Source organism: Lampris incognitus, chromosome 13 (assembly GCF_029633865.1).
Source record: "Lampris incognitus isolate fLamInc1 chromosome 13, fLamInc1.hap2, whole genome shotgun sequence".
In the NCBI taxonomy this organism is placed as follows: Eukaryota; Metazoa; Chordata; class Actinopteri; order Lampriformes; family Lampridae; genus Lampris; species Lampris incognitus.
Window position 1 is genome coordinate 42,178,562 of NC_079223.1, and position 20,424 is coordinate 42,198,985.

Consider the following 20,424-nt stretch of genomic DNA (forward strand, 5'->3'; position numbering starts at 1 on the left):
CCACAAGTCGCAGGAGTCCCACCAGCCTTGCTCGACGAACTAAAATGAGACATTTCACTGCGGCAGCAAGACATAAAATTCAACACAGTCACTCTGGTTCAAGTTTCACAGATTGTTTTCTTCGCTAAATAAGATCAGTGCAATGAACTACTCTTAAAGCGACGTGGTGTGCCTTGAATTCACACTGTTGCATCGTCTAAGGTTTACACAAGACGTTCGTCTGGAAGAAAAAAATGGACTCTCCTTGCTGTGTAAAATGGAGGGACTGGTGGCAAATCTAACAATGAGCAATAATTGAAGTGTCCTTGCAAAATTGGATACTACACATTGATCAATTATTTTGCAGAATGACAACTTTTTGGCGCTGATTATTACAGTTAATTTCTTCAAAATGGATGCATGGCAGTTTGGACCGGAACTCTTTAATTATCCTGCAGTAACGCACACTGGGCATTGGACAGAGTTCGTACGCGAGACTATGATTTTGGGGGTAGATGATGACAAACTAATGGTAATAATGCCACCAGGGAAAACGTTGGCTCACTGTCAACTGGAACCTGAAGACCACTGCAGTGATTTACTTTTCGTCAGGATCTCCAGCCAGGAATTTGTTGATTCCTTCGCTGGGTCAGGCTCTTAAGTGTAACTGTTGTCTTTGCTAAAAAGCCTCAAGCTCAAATTTGGCAGGTCTATCACCCAGCATTAAAGGATTGTATATAATTGACCTTTGGAGTCACTCAAGTTTAATCACTTGTTCATTGCAGTATGAATAGGAGTCATCCATCGTGTCATTATAAAACGTATACAACAGCGAGTGCATGTATTTGTGTGTGAATGTGTACGTTTGCGCGCCAGACTGCGCGCGCTGTGGGCCAACAGTGGCTCGGAAGTAGAGCAGGCTGTCCGGTCGCTGGAGGGTTGCCGGTTCGATCCTCGGCCCCTTCTTGCAAAAATGCCGAGGTGTCCTTGAGCAAGACACCTTACCCCTAACTGCTCCCAGTGAGCTGGACATACCTTGCATGGCTGACACCGCCGTTGGCGTGTGAGTGTGTGTGTGCATGGGATTGTGAGGCACTTTATCAATTGTCGACCGCTTTGAGCGGCTGCTGCGGCTAGAAGAGCGCTACACATATGAATGCGATCCATACCCACGTGCTTTCGCTCACATGTGCTAAGGGGGGGGGCGCGTGTATGAATGCATGTGCGCCCTTGTGTGTGGATGCGTGCGTGTGGGACTTCTTCGTGGTAGGGTAGGGCAGCTGCTATCTGTGGTGTCTCCTGGGTGGGAGGTTGTCTAAGACGCGTGGGCTGCTGTGGGTGAAATAGTGGAGGGCTGGGTCAGAGTAGTTGAAGGGCGGAGGATTGTGCTGCTCCTGCACGTAATCCGGCAGCAAATGAGGGAGGCTGAAAGCGAGAAAAGAAAAAATAATAATTAAAACGCACACACACGCTAATAAACCAGTCAGAAAACAGCAATAACAAGGCTTCCTCGTCAACGTTAAGCAGCTGTGAGCTGCTCCTTTATATTTACGACGCGGAGGCCCGCTACTCTGCAGTATATTTTGCACCACCTCTCGGCACTAATAAGTGTGGCCCAGATGTCCTCGCACCATGTGTGTCAAGAACACACCCTACATTTCTGCATCTTCGCAGCTTCTCTGCACTAATATCAGCTAAACCAGTTCCTGCACAGCTTCAGATTCCTGGTGGTCATACAGGGGGATTACAGCTGTTCCACTTCTGGCTCGGAGACAGGCCATCACACCCCACGGCACATCCATTTAGGTACTTTTATGACAGTTGCTGGAAGGGCAGGTAGGTACCGTTTATGAACATGCGCGAGGCATTTGGGTGTCAAATGCTTCTCCAGATTTGCAAGACTGTTCAGTTTCTTACGTTCGTTGCGGATTGCATGTTATGAGACAAACGCATTGCCTGCACCAACTGTTCATCCGTCATATTGCTTACATCTGGGACGTGGAGTATTTAGCGAGCTGGTGTGCCATTATACTGTATAATCCAAATAATATTTCTCTCAGCTGTTTAGCTTTGACAGTACAAATTCCCTCCGACAATGGCTTAACTGTATCTAATCTAATGACCTAATGCCCCAATCCTGGTGCTGGCTCAGTCCATTAGATCCACAGGGGGTATAGTTTATGGAGGGGCCGTAAAAAAGCAGGGGGATTATACGTCTCTATGGCCCACTAACACCTGGTCTCGCTGCTGTACAGCTGTACACACAAGCAACAAGCTGGGCCCAGAGGCGCATGGACACACACCAATGCATATTCTGCTGTGCAAACTATAGTGCCCATCTGAAGACAGGCCCGCGTGCACATACGTACAGGTATGCAGAAATGCACATAACACAAACGTACTACATCGCATAGAGACGATCGGAGCTGTCTGGACTGTTTGCTTGGAACCCCACTCAAAAGTTTCTGCACGGTAATTTGTATGTTTTGTTGGACGCCATTATTATCCATCTAAATTCATATTAAGAAGCAACAACTTTGTAAAGAAATTAACTACCTATATGGTAGATCAATAGGAATAAACATTTTCAATAACTGGGGGTATCCAGGTGGCGTAGGGGTCTATTCCGTTGCCTACCAACACGGGGATCGCCGGTTCGAATCCCGGTGTTACCGCCGGCTTGGTCGGGCGTCCCTACAGACACCATTGGCCGTGTCTGCGGGTGGGAAGCAGCATGTGGGTATGTGTCCTGGTCGCTGCACTTGCGCCTCCTCTGGTCAGTCGGGGCGCCTGTTCAGGGGGGGGGAATAGCGGGATCCTCCCACGCGCTACGTCCCCCTGGTGAAACTCCTCACTTGTCGGGTGAAAAGAAGCGGCTGGCGACTCCACATGTATCGGAGGAGGCATGTGGTAGTCTGCAGCCCTCCCCGGATGGGCAGAGGGGGTGGAGCAGCGACCGGGACGGCTCGGAAGAATGGGGCAATTGGCCGGATACAATTGGGGAGAAAAAGGGGGAAAAAATACCCCCCATCCCCCCCAAAAAAACAATTTTCGATAACTGTGCTTTACATAAGCGTGACCCCTCCCATCTGGATCTGGCGCTTTTGGATGCTGCTTGGTGGGTCCGCCGTCCTTGCGATCGTATTGGCCTGCGGTGCTTTCTTCTCACCACTGTCCCGCTATAGAACAAGTGCAGTTTCATAACGCAGATCACAAAGCTGTTAGTAGGTAGCGTTTTTGTTTAATATAGCAGGAGAGTAGGCAGTCAACCCTCAGACTGAGAGGCAACACAGAAAGAAAGCAGGGCTACGAGAGGACAATAGAGGATTAGACTGAAACTCAAACAGACGCTGCAGAGAGCTACTGTACCTCCAGGCAGGCGTGCTTCAATGCTTTGGGGGGGGTGTGGTGTGTGTGTGTGTGTGTGCGTGTGTGTGTGTGTGTGTGTGTGTGTGTGTGTGTGTGTGTGTGTGCGTGTGTGTGTGTGTGTGTGTGTGTTTGCATGCACAGTGAACATTTTTTGGTCAGTCCCCATAGTAATAGGCAGCCAGGTTGGCTGCAGAGGCGTCCTTATACGCTGCTATATCATGCACACCAAACCACCGTGGCTGTCTATGTGAATTTGACGTCAACTCTAGATTGAAATTAAGCACACCGTGGCTGTGTGTGTTTCTGTGTTCGAGGTTGCTTTATTTTTCCGCGAGGGAAATCAGTCTCGGACACGAAGACCGCCACAGAAGTGTGCATACATTATAGCGCAGAGGAGTGCATTGAAATACGTGCAACACCGCCCCTCATTTCACCCCCCCCCCCCCGTCCTGGTGTCCGGAGTTCGGGAGACTCACGGATAAGAGGGACGAAAGAGCTTTTAATACCTGTCCAGGTATCTTTTCCTGTATTCAACTCGGACCCTGTCTACCCGATGGGGATTCCGCATACAGGACACGAGACGTCGAGCGCGCGCCATGCGCCGCCTACGTAACGTACGAGACGAAGCACGCCGTGAGATACACAGGTAAAGGTGCTCCCGGTGCAGCACAAGCTGATTCCTGCAGGAGTCCGCCTGGCTTACTATTTTGCTTTGGCGCCCCCTGCAGGTGTAAGCACTTTTTATTGCACCTCTCTCCACCAGCTTGGCCTCTGTCTTTATGGTCACACACAGCAAAGCGCTCCGTTCCCGCAATGAAAAACGGCAATTCAGGGCAGGTCTTTCTTTTTGTCACTTAATTTGCCACAAGGTAATTAAAAAAAATTTATCACCATTTTCTGCATCATCGTCATTTTCTGAGAAACAGACCTACGAGCTATGTGAAACACGGGGGTGTGAACGGCAAGCGCAACATTGACCATGCAGGTTGTAGCCCATCGCTTTTGCACAGGGTGAAACACGTATTAGCTGTGGTACTACCTGACAAATAACACACAATCCCCTGTAAAACGGCTGTGTGCACGTATAGCGGTGTCTGCGGGGGCCAGGGCTTACTCTCCGGTGACGGTCTTCCTGCAGGAGCAGCAGAAACAAGCCAGGGCGGCCAGGAGGAGCAGCAGGAGCAGGGGGATGCCAATGCCCAGAACCAGGCCCAGGATCAGCGGCTTCCTATCCTTTGCCGTCAGGGTCCCGGTCAGCCCAGTAAGGTTCACACCGTCTCTGCCTGGACAGGGGAACAGTCCAGAACGTTAACGAGCTGCAGAACAGCTGATACGATGCTGTTTCCCTACCAAATGATGACCTCTTGGAGGCCTCCAAATGTCATCTCACAACTGTTTGATGACTTTTACACCCAACCATACGGTTGATCGTGACAGATTACATCACTTGGCATCTCTACTGTTTTATAATGTCACCTAGTTGTTGCATTAGGGCTTGAAATCCTGACACGGCTCCAACCCTCTACTGCAAGTGTGCATATTTAAGCAACCAGTGTAGTGTTTTTTTTTTATTTAGAAACATGTAACAAACGATTTACCATCTTTCAAATCTTCGTTTCTGCTGCCGGTTACTATACCCATATGAGAACATTCAAACCGATGGGGTTCGAGTTGCAGCCCCGAGGCGACTGAACCAGAAACTTTGAGAGGCCGCGAAGACTTTCCATCTCCACTATTTGCATGTTCGTACACGTGTGCTTAGATCCTTACCTAATACGCAGGATTGGGTCTCGTCCACATCGGTCGTGCCGTTGCACACACACCTGTAGCCTCCGTAGGTGTTGGCACAGAGAGCAGGGTGGACGCATGCCGCCTCCTTGGCCCTGCACTCATCTAGATCTGTGGGAGCGGACAGTCAACGAGCGAGCGGGAGAGAGATGAGGTCTTCCCAACACCTTCCCACCATATACCCACATTATACTCCCTATTAAAATTCCAAGAAAACATTTCAGTCTAGTCTCGTGTATTAATATATCCTATAATATAATTATTACATTAATATGAAATATAATATAAATTTTAAATAAGTAAAATAAATTATATTTTACATTATTTATATACATATCCCATTAATATAAAATGTCCTACAATATATGACTGCTATCAATTTCCCATGAGACGCTGATGATGAGGGTAATCCATTATTATACTGTATAATACATGTTATAATAAGAATATGCTGCCGTCTAAGTACTGAAATAAGCAATGGACTTTATTCGTGCAACACTGAAACAATAATAAATTAAAGCTATTAATTGAAATACAACTACCAGACAGGAATTAGAGGCAGAACTGCATTAAGTCTGCAGCAAAGGACCAAAAGTATGAAAAAAGAAAAATGCTGTGGCGACTGTTTTATGATGCTTTTTGACAGGGACATAAAACAATGTATTACGCTTGCCAGCCGAACTTCCACTTATTGCTGTGGTTGTTAAAAAAAAACCATTTTGTAGGAATCAGGATGACAACGCCTCATCTTAAGATTGAACTTTTGGAACGAGTCGATGCTTTTTGAATGAGTTTAACGAGCCCGAGCCAGAAATTAACTCACGAGGGACGATTTAAATGGACGAAAACAGTACGATTTGACGTTGTCGTTTATCAGTGACCGAGGTTCACCTCCAACATCGGCGGCCTTGATGCCGTAGTAGCCGCTGACCCTGGTCAGGTAGTCTCTGATGTACCAGTGGGGCGTGTCACTGGACACATTAATGCGGTACTCATCAAGACGTGGACTGGAGCCCTGGGCCGGCCTCTTCACGCTGGCGTTGTAGAATTTGTTCTTGAAGCCCATGGACAGAATCTGCTCCAGCTGATGATTAGAGAGAGAAATGTCAACAGCGGTACAAATCATGTGGCTGTTACATTATACCCGAAGACAGCCGATGCATGCTCACATGGCATTTCCACATGGATGTGCACACACAAAAACACAGATACACAGACACACATACACTTGCATGTTACGTAATGGGCAGTGACAGGTGATTTGCACACACAATGACACAAGCGTTGCACATTCACTTGTATTCACTCGATATCGTTTACACTGACAAGTGACACACACATACACACACACACACACACACACACACATCATCGGCGGTCACTCGGGGTCAAGTATGACCGTCCTCCCTCTGGGTCTTCAGGTGGGCGTAGAGGCCGATCCTGGAGCTGCTCAATGGGAGGACGCCTGCGCATGACAGCTTCTTACGTGGAGTGGCTGAAGCACCAGCAGCCACCACACGGTCCTTGGCAGGGGGTGTCCAGAGTCCAATGGCATGGAGAACCAAGACGATTGGGGACCACCCTCTGTTGCAGCCTTCATCCGCCTCTACTGCCGTTGTGACCTGAAGACATCTTCCATCAGTTCCCCCGTTGAGGTCTTTGTTGGATCGCGCTTCATCTGGAACCTCTGCCTTGGGTGACCCTACCAGGAGCCAAGCTCCGGACGGCATAGCTCTTGGGATCATTGGTACATGCAAGCTTCTCCACCATTGCAAGGTGGTGATCCAGGAGAACACACACACACACACACACACACTCACACACACACACACACACCTACCTGTTTGAGTCCTCCCCCCCTGGGTCCCTTGTTGTTCCAGCCCATGGACACGTTGAAGACATTAAACCCTGTACAGTCAAAACAATAGCAACGACTATGTGATGACCTCTTCCTATGATATAGCCCCGTGTTCACGATGGCAACAGAGGAGCTAAGGTCATACAATACATTATTGAAGGGAAAAGATTGTGGCATGTTTACCTGGAGGGTTGGCAGAGTCACCTGTAAGGAGAAAAATTATTCAGATCCATATCAGAACACATGGCTGACAAAATGTAGATTTACACACACACACACACACACACAAATATATATATATATAAATCACTGTATTCAGAGTTTAAAACAGCAACAAAAGTCCAACCATCCTGCATTGGTGCTGAAGAATCCCCCAAATATGTACAGAATTACATAGTAGCTGAATGTGGGACTCCAATGATGTTTAGGGGCCAGTTACCCCACTCTCTGAGCCGTCCTGGTCGCTGCTCCACCCCCTCTGCCGATCCGGGGAGGGCTGCAGACTACCACATGCCTCCTCCGATACATGTGGAGTCGCCAGCTGCTGTTTTTCACCTGACAGTGAGGAGTTTCGCCAGGGGGCCATAGCACGTGGGAGGATCATGCTATTTGCCCCCCCCGAACAGGCAGCTTGACCGACCAAGCCGGAGGTAACACGGGGATTCAAACCGGCGATCTCCGTGTTAGTAGGCAACGGAATAGAGCACTATGCTACCTGGACGCCCCCAATGATGGTTTGATCTGTGAGGGTGACTGTAATGGTGCGGTGCTTGTTTGGTCAGGTCATACATAAGTGCGTACGTACCACAGCCATCCGATTCCTTGGTGTTGTGGTATCTGCAGGAGCAGCGGACAGAGCCTGGTTTGTTCACACACTCAAACTTGGCATTGGGACAGGCGGAGGGGTCTCGACACTCATCTATATCTATACAATCCACAGAGATGCACAGCTGTCTGGTTCACATATCACAAAGGAGCAATCATGTCTGGACTAAGTCAATGGCAGTTATTCGTTTGGATAGGTTCGGTGTTCGGTACCGGTGCAGTTGTGTCCGTCCCCAGTAAAACCTGGCTTGCACTTGCAGGTGTAATTGTAGCCGGTGCTGCGGCAGTCGGCCATTTCGTGGCAAGGGAAGGGAAAGGGAGGCATGCAGAAGTCTGAGAAGGTAACACAAAAGACACAAGAATGAGACGAGTACCTTTCAAAGGGTCGAACGCGTTTCCCGGTTCCAATAAAGTGACTGGCAGAAAGCCCTGCGCTTAATCGTCTACTCCCTAATGAACCGTTCACCGACTCAACAGAAGGACAAAAACCACACTCATTTACATGTGTATCAGTGTGCGTTCTCTCCGTGCCCACTGACCGTTTTCGAAGCACTTGTATCCCTGCTTGCCGTGATGGACGGTGGGATAAGGACACTCTGCACAGGTGAACCAGTCCGGCTCCGACTGGAACTGACACTCCAGCCCGGGGAAACAGGGCTGTCCTCGACATACATCCGTGACGTTCCCACAGAACTTCCCACTGAATCCCTCTGGACACAGACACCCCACCACCTGGGAGCAAGAGGAGAAGGAAGGAAGGAAGGAACAAAGGGAAAAAAAACAAAGAAGGAAAGAGGAACGCAGTGGTGAGTGGTAAGCAAACACACGTACCACAGGACATCAGACACAGTTTCCTGACACTGAAATGATGCAATAATCTGTACTATTGGCCATGTGTTACTGGTGTCCATGCCTGAAACTTTCCCTGCAGGTGGTTTTCTGCAATGCTGTCGTACTGGCAGGTGCCTCCATTGAGACAGTTGCAGACCTGCAGGATTGGGGAGAACAGGGAGCTGAAGAGATGGTCATTGACCTTGATGGTGAGGTGAACAGGCTGGATGCTGAGAGGTGTCCATGTCAGGTAGCCGTCACCTAGCACAGAGGACACATGTCAGATCAGATGAGATCAAATCAGAAGAGAGGAAATGAGACGAGATGAGATTCAAAGAAAGTTGATTCAGTTCATCTGGATACAACGTTTATTGAGAGAAACGAGAGAGAAGAAGAAAAAAGATGAGATGAGATGATATATAGGGAAATTAGGTCATCAGCTCAAAGCAGGTTCGAGAAGCCAAAGCTTGCTCACCAGTAACTCCGTTCTTACACCTTTAACTAACAGGGCCTGAATCAAGGGTTCCCGGGTCAAGATGATAGTGTCAAATAAAGCTAAACAAATAATGTTTCTACTGTGCTGGCTTTACTTTTCTAGCATGACATGGCCCCCATGCCTCACCTTGGTGTTTACATAACTATCAGTAATGTATAACAACATTCCAATACATGCTCCTTTTGCAAATATAGCATGTCTCCAGCTTTAAATTCCTTGGCATCCACATCAGCGAGGACCTCTCCTAGACATCAAACACCCAGGCCCTTGTGAAAAAGGCCCAACAACACCTGCATTTCCTGAGGAGGCTGAGGAGTGCCCGTCTATCCCCCGAAATTCTCACCAATTTCTACCGCTGCACCATAGAGAGCATCCTGACCAGCTGCATCTCAGTGTGGTACGGCAACTGCACATCAGTAGACCAGAAAGCTCTGCAGCGGGTCACCAAGGCGGCCCAGCATATCACCAGTACCCGGCTCCCAGCCATAAAAGGCATTTATCACAAACGCTGCCTTCGAAGGAGTCTCAGCATCAGCAGAGATCCCACCCACCCCAACCATGGACTGTTCTGCCCCCTGCACTCTGGGAGGCGCCACAGGAGCCTCAGAGCCCACACTACCAAGCTCAAAAACAGCTTCTTTCCCCAAGCTGTTGCCCACCTGAACCTGGCTACCCACTGAATGTCTGTAAATATGTTTATACTCATGCTCTTTGTTTTACTTTATCTTTAGCTTTTAGTCTTCCTCTGTATATATCCTGTACTACGTTTGTCTGTGTCTGTCTTGCACTGTTTGGCAAGGCTGCAGCCCTCATTTGGTTTTTACCAAGACTTTTGGCTGCCATAATTTGTGAAATCACGGAGTTGTCCATTGTTATTGTTATTTGATCAAATTGGTGTCTGTGTCTAGCAGGGCCAACGACCAGCATCTTAGTTTTATCTGAATTAAAAAGCAGGAAATTTAGTGTCATCCAATTTTTCACAGCAGTCAAGCAGGCCTCTAAATTAATCATTTGAGCATGATCATCAGCCCTTATAGGCACATTCAGCTGAGTATCATCAGCATAGCAAAGAAAATTTATTCAATGACTGCGTATAATTTGGCCAAGAGGTGAAATATAAAGAGAGAATAGTAGAGGGCCAAGAACCAAACCCTGAGGTATGCCATATTTAACATCAGAGAATTTTGATGTAATATTATTATAGCTGACAATGTTTTCTTCCAGATAAGTAATAACAAATAATAAATCAAACTTACTATATAGCTCTTTTCTAACACTCAAAGTCGCTTTACAATAAACGGTGGTGAAACAAGACAACAGATAAACATAACACAGACATACGGGGTGGATGGGAAGAGGGGCTACGAGAGGGAGAAGCGGCAGCCACACACGATGCCAGCAGTACTCTCCGACTTAAACAGATACAAAAGGGCAAGAAAAACACAAAACAAAAGCACTGTAGATGTTAATTTTATGTAGGGGTTTACTCCCATAGCCTTGTCCTCTCCTGAGGTATCCACTAAGCAGGGGCACTATTTAACCCATAGCTGGGGGCTGGTTCATAGACATCAGGGAATATCCACACACGTCTAGGGGCCAGACCTCTTTAGAGTCCCTTGTAATTCAGCCAGGGTCCAAGGTGTACCCAGTTATCGTGTGTCACCATGAGGGAGACACTACATAGGGCTTGCTGTTGGACAGGCTATGTACTGGCAGGGAGAGACTTCCGTGCTCGGCTCTCCTGTTCGCATTTCTGCTTGCCAGCGATGAAGGTTGAGAGTGAGACGTGACAGGCACAGAACACTACACCAACATACTAGACGCTTCACAACAACCCGACTTCTTACAGAAGAATGTCAGACTAGGACTTAAGCCAAGAGTGAACTAAGCCAAAGACACCAAAATTACTATTTATTCTGTCTAATAGTACAGTGATCAGTGGTGTCAAAGGCTGCACTGAGGTCCAGTAGTAGAAGCACAGAGGTGGAATCAAAGTCCATAGCTAGTAGAAGATTTGTTCACCACTCTGGTCAGAGCAGTTTCAGTGGAGTGACAGGCCCTGAAAGCTGATTGACAAACATATAGACAGTTTTCTTCAATATGGGTTGAAAGTTGTTGATCCACAGCTCTCTCTAGTACTTTAGAAAAGAATGGAAATTTAGAGACTGGTCGATAGTTATTAAGAGATCCTGGATCGAGGTGCGGTTTCTTAAGTAGAGGTTTGACCACAGCTGTCTTAAAACTGCTGTGAACAGTGCCAGTGGTAAGTGATAAATTAACAGTGTCTAGCATTGTAGGTCCCAGGAAAGGCCAGGGGTCTTTAAAAAGTTTTGCTGGTAAAGGGTCAAGTAGGCAAGTAGTTGGTTTAGAAGCTGACATGAGCTTAGTCAAAGTATTAAGAGAGATAGTCTCAAAAGCTGTAATAACAGCAAATCTCAGTGGCTCATTTTATAGATATGAATTTAGTAGGACAGGATCTGCAGGAGTATCTGGAATTGAAGAACTAATTTTGTTTATGATCTCATCAACCTTATTGCATAAAAAGTCTAGAAACTCATGGGCCATGAATGGTGAGCAGCTAATAGATGGCTGCTTTTTAGTAAACTTAGACAGTAAAGAGAAATCTGGGGTTATGTTTATTAATATTGATTAAGTGTGAGAGATACACTGCTTTTGCAGCAGATAAAGCACGCTTGCTTTTGCAGCAGATAAAGCATGCTTGTATTTCAATAAACATTCATGCCAAGATAGGTAAAAAAAAACTTCCAATTTTGATCTTCGCCATTTATGTTCCAGTCTCGGGCGGCACGGTGGCGCAGTGGTTAGCATGGTCGCCTAACAGCAAGAAGGTCCTGGGTTCAAGCCCCGGGGTAGTCCAACCTTGGGGGGTCATCACGGGTCGTACTCTGTGTGGAGTTTGCATGTTCTCCCCATGTCTGCGTGGGTTTCCTCTGGGTGCTCCGGTTTCCCCCCACAGTCCAAAGACATGTAGGTCAGGTGAATCGGCCATACTAAATACTAAATTGTCCCTAGGTATGAATGTGTGTGTGTGTGTGTGTGTGTGTGTGTGTGTGTGTGTGTGTGTGTGTGTGTGTGTGTGTGTGTGTGTGTGTGTCAGCCCTGTGTGATGGCCTGGCAGCCTGTCCAGGGTGTCTCCTTGCCTGCTGCCCAATGACAATAGGGATAGGCTCCAGCATCCCCGCGACCCTGAGAGCAGGATAAGCAGTTCGGATAATGGATGGATGGATGTTCCAGTCTCCTACAGACCTGCTGAAGCATGTGTTTCATCGTTAAACGAGGGTGTAGGCCTCTTTAGTCACCTAGCTCTGGTGCTCTGGTTGTGAGAGGTGCAACTGAATCGAGGACACTAGAGAGGACCACATTTAAGTTACAAGTGAAGTTTTCAACCGGATCAGTCACTACAGTGAAAGCAGCCAAGACTCCAGGCAGCAGCTGGCCGAATGCAGCTACAGTGGATGGACCAATGTGGCGAGTGGCAATTACATCTGTGCTGAAATTAACATCACAGGCCAATAATGCTTCAAATTTGATGCGAAAATGATTTGACACAGCAGATGTGGTTGGCAAGACATTCAGATCCGAAGCAGCAATCCCTTCAGATAAAACCATATCAAGGGTGTTACTTCTGCAATGAGTCAACTCTTGAACAAACTGAGCGAACCCAAAAGTATCAGCTAGTGCCAGAAAGACTTTACTTAGAGGATCAGTACCCTTATTCAGATGAATATTGAAATCACCAAGAATTAGAATCTCACCAGAATGAGTAAGAAGAGCTGAGACAAATTCTCCAAATTCTTCAAGAAATGGTGAGTAAGAGCGAGGAGGTCGATACAGTATCACAATGTGGACTGAGCTGAGTGTGTTCATAGCTGAGGGAGATGGACCCAGAACAAGAGCCTCAACAGATTAGAATCTAGATTCAAGTTTAGAAGTTTAATTGAAAATACACTTACTACATATTGAGGCAACACCCCCACCTTGTTGATTTGCCCGAGCTACATGGGCATAAGTATAATCAGGTGGGGAAGCTTCATTTAAGGGAAGGAAAACATTTGGTTTCACATAACCCAATCATATATAAACTATATATTCAAGAATGTGTGTGTGTGCGTGTGTGTGTGTGTGTGTGTGTGTTATCTGTCCCCTAACTCAAATTTCACATTGTCTCATTTTAAGCAAGATGATAATGCTTGCTACAGTACCTCAACGTTTCACTGACAGGGTAACATCTGCAGTCAGGGTGGACTGCCATAAGCTTTGAAGCCTTGTATTCAGACCAGGGAGTGGCACCAGTGCCAAGCTGTGTTGTTGTGTTTGTGTGTCTGTGTACGTGTGCGTGTCCCACCGTTGCTGATTGAGGCTTGTGGTGGCCTGGGGAACAGCAGGGAGTAAGTTATCGGATCTCTGTTTGTGTCCTGGGCAATGATCTGGACCTGGACAGTAGAGTTGACTTTACCACGGATCACTGTGGGCTCCGTCACTATGGGAGGCATGTTTCCTGCACAGCACAAAGAGCACACACCAAAAGGATCAATGGTACATATACAGAGTAAGGTTTGGGGTCCATCCCTCTGATTTCATTCTAGTTGTTACAACCTGAGAATTTGTGATCTTCATGTGATCAATTACATTATCAGTTACTGATACACATGCTTTCAGTATGTTATCAGCTTTTTCAGCTATGAACACAAGCTCATTGGATATGTAATAATTACCTTTTACTCACAGCAAGTTACAAACATTTGTTTGTAAATATTTGTAGCTTTTGTTTTGTTTGGGGAATTTTTTCCCCCTTTTTCTCCCCAATTGTATCCGGCCAAATACCCCACTCTTCCGAGCCGTCCTGGTCTCTGCTCCACCCCCTCTGCCGATCCGGGGAGGGCTGCAGACTACCACGTGCCTCCTCCGATACATGTGGAGTCGCCAGCCGCTTGTTTTCACCTGACAGTGAGGAGTTTCACCAGGGGGACGTAGCGCGTGGGAGGATCACGCTATTCCCCCTAGTTTCCCCTCCCCGCTGAACAGGCGACTCGACCGACCAGAGGAGGCGCTAGTGCAGCGACCAGGACACACATCCACGTCTGGCTTCCCACCCGCAGACACGGCCAATTGTATCTGTAGGGACGCCCAACCAAGCCGGAGGTAACACGGGGATTCGAACCGGCGACCCCCATGTTGGTAGGCAACGGAATAGGCCGCCATGCCATCCGGACACCAATATTTGTAGTTTTCCTGGAAAAAAATATGTAGAAGATAACTTGTTCATAAGTTATCCTCACTTGCCCTACCGTCTTTCTTGTCACTTTCCATTGTTTATCATCTAATGAGGCAGAAATGCTTTTATATATTTAGAAGAAATAACCTCAGAAAAAACAGCCTAGTCATCTCACCATAGACCAGAGCCAGGTTGTGGAACTGCTGCTGGGCCTCTAGGCTCTGCAGGCCCAAGTCGGGGTTTCCTGAGGCCAGGGTGTCGTGGACACACTGCATGCTCCTCTGGCAGGTCCTCCTGATCTTGGCCAGCTCAGACGGACTCACTGTTGCCAGAAGATCCTCCGTCGACACAGGGACAAAGGAGGCAGACGGAGGCCGAGAGAACAGCAGGCTCTCAGGAGCTGGCACTGCCCCTAAGGACACATAGGCATGGGTTTAAATGTGGGCGTTCACACACATAGATGTTGCTCCAGACACAGATGGAGCAAGAGTACAGATTAAGTAGACACACAGGAACATATGGGACACCCACAACCACATTACACTAGTCGTCAAAGTGTCCCTTTCTTTCAAAATCCCCTCCATGGAGACCATATAATATTTCATTTTCAACTTGTTTAAGATTTGTGTACTGAAATGGTAAAGCCAAAAAAACACCGTGACTTGAAAACTACGTTGCCTGTATGTAACTTAATCGTTTAAGCGGTGGAGAGACTGTCAGCAGTTGCGGTGCACCCACAGGACAGGCCGAACTGATGCAGGTTCTTCTCTGAAGGGGTGCCGAGCTCGGACAAAGGGAGGAGCCTGCCGTCGGACATGAGGAAGTCGTCGGAGCGGTTGGAGCTCCACAGGCCCAGCAGGCCCACAGTGCGGTTGTAGAAGGTCTGGGGAACCTCCACCATGGACGCCAGCTGCCCGCTACCCTTGGCCCGCCACACCGTCACGTGGAGTCCCCCGGCGTACACCGCTGCACAGCGCCCCTTGGACATACAGCGCACGGCGAAGCCGTCCACGCCCCTGTGCACTACACCTGGAAAGACAGCCAGACCGTGGGTTTGTGTACGTGAAGACAAATAACGAAGAATGCCGACGTCCTCGGCGTTAGCGAAGACGCACGGGACTTGCTCGGAGCTCACAGGTGCCGAAGGCATCGCCAAGTAAACGTTTCTGATTGACATTAAGAGACAAGCACACAAAGAAATAAGGGCGGAAAGAAAAGACATTTGACCACATGCCACTGGAAACAAAAGAACAAACGGACACAGGCGGTCAGCCAGGCAAGCGAGATCACTGGACACAGACAACTCCAACTCCAGGATTTATTTTCTCGATCCACAATCAAAAAGGTAATCCAGATCTACGGTGACCCCCCAAACCATCCTCTCCACTGCTGCCATCAGACCGCAGACCGAACGTCCCAATGGCCAGAAAGCACGGTTACAAGAAATCCCTTATTCCATCAGCTGTGACCATCCTCAATAACAGCCTGGTTAAATGGGCCCCATGGAACTCGCCCCCCCCCTCCACCCACACACACACACTCTCTCTCTCTTTTAACCCCTCCCTCCCTCCCAAGCCCCCTCTTTTTATCCTTTTATCCCAAGCCCCCTTCTTTTATAGGTTGCTCTGCACTGCAACCAACACCATCCCCTATTTTAATGCACATTTATTGATTTACCATCCTCTATTTTAATGCACATTTATTTACCATCCCCTATTTTAATGCACATTTATTGATTTTCCATCCCTTATTTTAATACACATTTATTTACCATCCTCTATTTTAATGCACATTTATTTACCATCCTTTATTTTAATGCACATTTATTGATTTTCCATCCCTTATTTTAATACACATTTATTTACCATCCCCTATTTTAATGCACATTTATTTGCCATCCTCTATTTTAATGCACATTTATTTACCATCCTTTATTTTAATGCACATTTATTGATTTTCCATCCCTTATTTTAATACACATTTATTTATTTACCATCCCCTATTTTAATGCACATTTATTATTTACCATCCTCTATTTTAATGCACTTTTATTTGCCATCCAATTTAAATGCACATTTATTTATTTACCATCACTTATTTTAATGCATTTCTTTACCATCCCCTATTTTAATGCACATTTATTTATTTACCATCACCTATTCTAATGCACATTTATTAATTTACCATCACTCTAATGCACAATTACTTATTTACCATCCCCTATTTTAATGCACTTTTATTTATTTACCATCCCCTATTCTAATGCACATGTGGTGTGTGGTGCTGGGTACGGCTGTGTATTGTGGTGAGGGTTACTGCAGCTTCATGTGCCAGTGGAAGAACAATACATCATCACTTATCACGGCCACTTGCTACTCAGTCACTTTAAAATTTCAGCTGACCTTATGTGTAACTATTGTGTAGTGTTGTGTATTGTTGCGTGGTGTGCGTTGTCCCATATGCCAGTGTCAAAGACAAATTTCCATTTTATGTAAATGCTGTGGACAGTAAAGTCATCTGAATCTGAAGCATCCTCTCGGGGGTTTTAGGCAGAGTTTTGACTCTTTTTGGATTTGTTAACAACTAGAGACATGAAAGTAGCCCAGGGCAAACTGTACAAATCCTCGTCTGCTCACTGAAACCTGATGACAACATCGCACAGCGTTCATAAGGGGCACGTAGGAAGTAGTATCAGAGTGGTGTAAGTTACACAAAAAAGTTCCTTCAGGAAAATAAAATTTAATGTTAATAACATGCTTTAATTAGGGCTGTGTATTGGCGTCCTGGGTACGACATTAAACTGCAACCGTTGGGTCATCGGCGGCTAAACCAGCACCCCCACTTCAACCCTTGGGTTGTTGTGAGGAGAGTGTGTGGACACCCAGCAGGACTAAAAACAAAACCTGTCAAAGGGTGGATGAGTTCCTCTGTGAACCACCGGCCATCCATACCTGGAGAGGAGATAGGGACCACCAGGTACTCCCCCTATTGGAACACAATGATGACCCAACCTGTTGAGGCATCAGCTGGGCTCCTACAACTTCAACAAAGGTTAAAGAACTGATGATGATGATGATGATGATGATGATGATGATGATGATGATTAGCGAGAATCTGGCGATACGATACGTATCACGATACAGGGTTATGATTCGATATATCGCGATATATCGCGATACTATAAGAAAGGTGATATATCGCGGTTCCATAGGCCTGTGTCCTTTGTGCTTATGCTACTTCTTGTCTCAGTTTGCGTTGCTGGGTTGGAGCGGAAGAGTCAAATGGCTGAAAATAGATTACAAAACTGTTGTCTAGCCGTCGTGGGGATACACACAACACAAAATGTTTGTCACGAACCTTTACATGTAAACTGTTAAAGCTTGATACAGCGGTTCTGAGAACCGATACGGTATCACCAAGGCTCAGCGTTTTCGGTTTTTATTTCTCAAAGCCATCCAGCATGCCGAATTTCGCCACAAGAGGGCACTGTTACATAACCTCACACGAACAGGAACACCTCTTGGATCGGTGGAAACACAAAATCCGGGTGAAAATTAGTTTAAAAATCTGGGTATTTTTTCTGTGAAAATGGGTTAAAACCGAAAACGCTGAGCCTTGAGTATCACAAAAGATAATATTGTGATACTCGAGTGTATCGATATTTTCTTACACCCCCCCTAGTGTTAATACTAACACAGAATGTATCATTCTTATTAATGCGCGACTTGGAGTTTACTTGCCACTACATCCCTGTTGAGATAAAGTGTGATGGGGTTGTGATGTGTGTGTTGTGTTGATCATTACCAACAGAAACCGGAGCTTCAGCGTCATCAACAAACACCTGCAGCCCCTCTCCTTCCTCTGCACACCTCCACTCGACCTGAAACACACACAAATCAGACCTCGGTTAAAACCCAACAACTACTTTAACTTGCAACTTTAATTATACTGGTGTTTACTGGTGTCCACTGGATGTATGAGACTGAGGGTTTTCTTTTTTTTGGGGGGGGGGGGTTTCCCCAATTGTACCCGGCCAATTACCCCACTCTTCCGAGCTGTCCCGGTCGCTGCTCCACCCCCTCTGCAGACTACCACATGCCTCCTCCGATACATGAGGAGTCGCCAGCCGCTTCTTTTCACCTGACAGTGAGGAGTTATTCCCCCCCAGGTCCCCCTGAACAGGCACCCTGATCGACCAGAGGAGGCGCTAGTGCAGCGACCAGGACACATACCTACACTACCGTTCAAAAGTTTGGGATCACCCAAACAATTTCGTGTTTTCCATGAAAAGTCACACTTATTCACCACCATATGTTGTGAAATGAATAGAAAATAGAGTCAAGACATTGACAAGGTTAGAAATAATGATTTGTATTTGAAATAAGATTTTTTTTACATCAAACTTTGCTTTCGTCAAAGAATCCTCCATTTGCAGCAATTACAGCATTGCAGACCTTTGGCATTCTAGCTGTTAATTTGTTGAGGTAATCTGGAGAAATTGCACCCCACGCTTCCAGAAGCAGCTCCCACAAGTTGGATTGGTTGGATGGGCACTTCTTTGAGCATTTTGAGTTTCTGGAGCATCACATTTGTGGGGTCAATTAAACGCTCAAAATGGCCAGAAAAAGAGAACTTTCATCTGAAACTCGACAGTCTATTCTTGTTCTTAGAAATGAAGGCTATTCCATGCGAGAAATTGCTAAGAAATTGAAGATTTCCTACACCGGTGTGTACTACTCCCTTCAGAGGACAGCACAAACAGGCTCTAACAGGTACTATTTAATGAAGATGCCAGTTGGGGACCTGTGAGGCGTCTGTTTCTCAAACTAGAGACTCTAATGTACTTATCTTCTTGCTCAGTTGTGCAACGTGGCCTCCCACTTCTTTTTCTACTCTGGTTAGAGCCTGTTTGTGCTGTCCTCTGAAGGGAGTAGTACACACCGGTGTAGGAAATCTTCAATTTCTTAGCAATTTCTCGCATGGAATAGCCTTCATTTCTAAGAACAAGAATAGACTGTCGAGTTTCAGATGAAAGTTCTCTTTTTCTGGCCATTTTGAGCGTTTAATTGACCCCACAAATGTGATGCTCCAGAAACTCAATCTGCTCAAAGAAGTGCCCATCCAACCAATCCAACTTGTGGGAGCTGCTTCTGGAAGCGTGGGGTGCAATTTCTCCAGATTACCTCAACAAATTAACAGCTAGAATGCCAAAGGTCTGCAATGCTGTAATTGCTGCAAATGGAGGATTCTTTGACGAAAGCAAAGTTTGATGTAAAAAAAATCTTATTTCAAATACAAATCATTATTTCTAACCTTGTCAATGTCTTGACTCTATTTTCTATTCATTTCACAACCTATGGTGGTGAATAAGTGTGACTTTTCATGGAAAACACAAAATTGTTTGGGTGATCCCAAACTTTTGAACGGTAGTGTACATCCGGCTTGCTACCCGCAGACACGGCCAATTGTGTCTGTAGGGACGCCCGACCGAGCTGGAGGTAACACGGGGATTCGAACCGGCGATCCATGTGTTGGTAGGCGACAGAATAGACCGCTATGCTACTCGGACGCCCTATGAGACTGAGTTATGAAAGTTGTCTAACCTAAACTTGCAAAACATTCCTCTGACTGTCCAACTTTCTGGTACAGGTTGTGTAGTACTTTTTTTGTAAACCCACTTGTCTGACGGACGCTGCAAAGCAAAACAAAACAAAACAAAACAAAAACATCAAGAGTAATTTGCCAGTTCTACTTGTGTTTATAAGGAGAGGGGGGATTAAGAGTCAACATCTGAAAAGGAAAACCTTACATTTTAGTGTCTTCTGTTAACACATCTGCTCTGCCCCTCTCCCTGTCTGTCTTCGGTCTTTCCATCTATCTCTTGCGCAACACAAACACACACGTAGCCTTCCTCATTTTCTGAAACCTTCAGCGTCTCTCAATCGCTCTGCTTCTATAAGGAGACACACACACACACACACACACACACACACACACACATACTGACCTTGCCGATGCCCTGATGGAAGGCAGCCATGCGTA

At 46.5% G+C, this 20,424-nt stretch overlaps 1 long non-coding RNA gene across 1 annotated transcript; it reads right to left on the reverse strand.

Annotated features, from left to right (window-relative positions):
- Positions 1-6,128: 6,128 nt before the first annotated feature.
- Positions 6,129-7,194, reverse strand: LOC130122444 (uncharacterized). Its single transcript, XR_008811239.1, has 3 exons — positions 7,178-7,194; positions 6,977-7,044; positions 6,129-6,220 (listed from the first exon to the last, which is right to left on the reverse strand). It is a non-coding gene; the product is annotated as an uncharacterized LOC130122444 (long non-coding RNA).
- Between the last annotated feature and the right edge of the window lie 13,230 nt (positions 7,195-20,424).